Below are 4,045 nucleotides of genomic sequence, written 5' to 3'. Positions count from 1 at the left end.
CTCACCCCCACTAAACAAGAATCTCGTCTCGAGATTCAAGCGTAGGGTAGGATGAAGGGGAAACGCAAACTAGTATAATCTTCATGATCCAGGTTGCACTCCAATTGAACATTGATTCGCTCACCATCATTATCTTGATGTCTTGTTCCGAGAACTCCAACCAACATGACAACGAGAGGAGAAGGGAACTCTAGAAGGATCAATCTTCTCGAAGGTCGAACAACTCAGGATTAACTCTCGGAATGAGACATAGCAACATCTCTCGAGCTGAGAGACGAAGCACACATCCATAGGAATGGAGTGAAGCAGATGACGAAGGTTCACTAGGTAGACAACAATTTCACGCTTAAGAAGGTGGTAAACGATTGTCAACGTAGCGAGGAGTTGAGTTGCCATGATATCACAACGAGACACCTTCGGAACCGTGACTCGTAGATATCTCCCCTTAAGTGGCAAAAAGAATTACCTTTGATTCAGAGATCATTGAAATTCTTTAAACCAGCCTAAGGCAATTCCCGAGCGATCGTTTGGAGGGGGTCGGTAGAATGGCATACTCGGACTTGGATGATGTGGATTACCTTGTTGAAGACAACGCAATGGATGATTTTTGCTTATCACCGGAAATGGAAGAGACCCATGGTAGAATGGCACATTGGCGGTGCAAGCTGGGAACAAAAATGCAAATGCTGGGAATGATTCTGGTAACTGGGGAAGAACCCAACAATAGAGAGTGAATTCACTGTTTGAAAGGTCATAACATTGCCGAGGAAACTGAGAGGAATCCCAGTTAGAGCCGATGGTAACACGTAGCGCTTGTACGTGCTCTCAAGAACTTGAGCATTTCCACAATCATCAAGGTTTTATCAACATCCGTGTCAAGGGTGCTGACAACACAACGTACTACCACGATGAATGATGATGGATGATGCAGATGCAAAGGAAGGTAACACTTTCTCAGATTTCACCCTTGGCGGGGTCAAGGTAATGAAATCTGGATGATCGTCCGAGAGACATTTAGCACTCCGCTTCTAATGTTCTCCTTGATGTACTAGCGTATCCCATTCCTTGAAATGGTCTGGTATCTAGAACATCAAGTAAAAGGTCGGACTTCGGAACACAGAAATCCATAGGGGCAACTAGGGAGTAAATCCTACGAAATCCCTATGGGGGGGTGGCCAACTTCCTCAATCAAGATATTATAATAACAGGTCTTCCGACTGGGTGTGTTGGCCACGACATCCACTTTACCGGTTATCGAGGGACCAATATTATAGTTCTTGGGAAATGCTCCAACCATCATATCTGCCTGAGATTCAGATCTGGTTGGTGTCAGGATATTCCAGACTCATCGAGTCTAGGAAGAAAAACGATAGTTTGCAACACAAATCGACGAGATGACGTTGCGAGATTCTCGGGAAATGAACTACGATAGCAAGCTCCAAAACATGAGCTGGTTCTACTACAAACATGTGAACACGTTGTCCCAGACAAGCATGCCCACATGGTAGTCTTACAATAAAACACTACCGAGTTCTGGTTGGGAACCATCATTAATGACATCGAAGTCTCCACGCGTGGAAGTCCAAAGAGTTCACCTTGGACAGACTCCTTTATCTTTGAACAACTCAATCAGTGACTTGGTGTGCTAGGGACACATATAGAATGGAGGTTGCAAGTCTCCAAACCACATAATACTTCGCACATGTGTATGACTGACTTGGGATGATTCCAGAGGAAGCAAAACTAACTTTCTCAAATTCACGGCGGCAACTTTCACCAAATGCACGTGTATAAGAGGAAGTCACTCCTTTCATCAAACAAATACTTCATGAGCTAGCATGAAGAAAATGTTTTCAAAAGTTTCCAACACTAACTTATTGTCCAACAAGATCTTGGAGAAGATAAAATGATGTTGATGGGCTCAACAACAAATCATCGAGATTTCCATGAAGATGGAATTCCACGACTTGGTGAACAAGGTGATAGCATTGGTCAAACCAAAAGATGTAATGGTGTATGCTCGAGGAAAATCCACGAGTAAGACAATATTACGAACATCATTGGTTCTGATTTGATTTGACGATAGCCCACACCCAAATCAAAGGTTGGACAAGATGATAGGTCCATTAACTGATCACGAGGGTCAGTCGATGAAAATATCATCTTTCTTCAACACACACTACACAAGAATATCCCTTTGGAACGAACTAAGTCAGGCAAGCTTTTATCTTCCAACTCTCCAAGTTGTTGTCTAGCTTAACCAACTAGCTCAGGGATATCTAACACAGATTCTTGGAGAGAGGGTGGTTCACAAGAAACCAACTTGATCACGAGCTCAACATAACAGTCAGGAAACAACCCGGTAATACTTCCAAGAAGATATTTGGAAAGTCACGAACCACCGTTATGTTACTAAGCTTGAGGACAATCTTGCTTTTGAGGGCAAGACGACATGATCAAATGAGTGAGGACTTGACAAAATCCTAACTCATCAATCGAAATGTGCACCAAGAAGATGGACAAGGTAGCACGATCAATCTTAGAATGATGATTCAAGAACCAACACGTTAAAAATGAGGTTATTGTCCTTTAACTACCAAGCAACGAGGTTGCTAGGAGTATTGATTTCACACATCACGATTCACTTGTCGACATTCCGGTTACAATAACACAGGAACCAAGGAATGAACAACGATGGCAAGAAGTATCACTGTACCAAGAGTTCATAGGGTGGTGTGCAATTCCTATAACAATCCCGATATAAAGATGGTAATACTCCAAGGTAGAACAGAACCAAAAGCTGGATTGGCATTTGATCTGCGAAATACAACTTCTTTGACCCGATCCTGGATACGGATGAGGTACTGGAGTTTGTTTCTCCTAGTCATTCCGGAATAGAATGGCTTAACGGACCACAAGAGTGATAGGCATCGATGAATGAACGCACGCATACTCTTGACTATCAATTGATAGACGACGGTCAAAAGACAACTAAAGGGGGACAACTCAAAAGAACATATGTTTTTTTTCTGAGTTGTGGATGCATGGACTAGTATGTCGAACGAAGTTCAACATGTTTCTTCCGGATAACCCATGCAGAGAGGTAGGACTGGCAGAGTCACGATTTATGAATGGAGAACTCCTCAAGAGTACTCTAATTGTGATCCTTTGATCCAATAACTTCTGCCTGAATGGTTCATGGTATTTGGAAGAAGGAAATACCACGGACCTCGAGGACTATCGCAAAGGTTACTAATAACCTAAGGGAGCTAGCAAACACTATCAACATGAAGTAAGTAGAGTGAATCTCGGGTTCAGAACCCAGGAGTAGAATGCCTACTACTAAGTGGCATCACGGGATGCTTTCGAGAATAAAGGCCAGACTCATCACACTGGAAACATAGATCATGGCTAGACCACTAGATGATCCCCTAAGACACTTAGGGTCATAATACTATCTCCAACATATATGTCAAGGCAACAGAGTACCTCAACTCACCGATTAGTGTGGTTAATCTGGCCCAAAGGAACATCGAAACGGAAGGAAGGAATTTGCAAATGCATCAGACTGTTTAGAAACCTGGGATGACTCGGATAGCATAATGGCTGTAAATGCTCAGAAAAGATTTGAGACATTCACAAAAATGGTGGCATAACCACTCAGAAGCACAATATCAAGGTTTCGAGATCAATAGTTAACATACAGAAGTCGTAGGAACTGAACTCAAGCTTAAATCCAACCATCTTATAAGTCTACGGATTAGTAACACGTGATCCTGATAGAAAGAAGAGAAAGTCTAGTTCCTTAACCCCGCAGGAAAGATAAGATGACTCAGATCAGAAGGCATAAGGTATAAGGAGTAAAAAGAGCCTTACGTTCCATCCCACAATCAATTCCCTTATATAACTAAAGAATTTCTAGACTCAACTTCGACCGGTTTGGCTTGGTAATCCTACAGGCAGTCAAGCTCTGATACCAACGCTGTCAGGACCCCGACTCAATGCCACATCGATCTAGCATGTAACACCTCATATCACTTTGCGG

The sequence above is a fragment of the Triticum aestivum genome, chromosome 3B, assembly GCF_018294505.1.
Source record: "Triticum aestivum cultivar Chinese Spring chromosome 3B, IWGSC CS RefSeq v2.1, whole genome shotgun sequence".
NCBI lineage: Eukaryota > Viridiplantae > Streptophyta > Magnoliopsida > Poales > Poaceae > Triticum > Triticum aestivum.
This window is presented reverse-complemented; position numbering follows the sequence as displayed.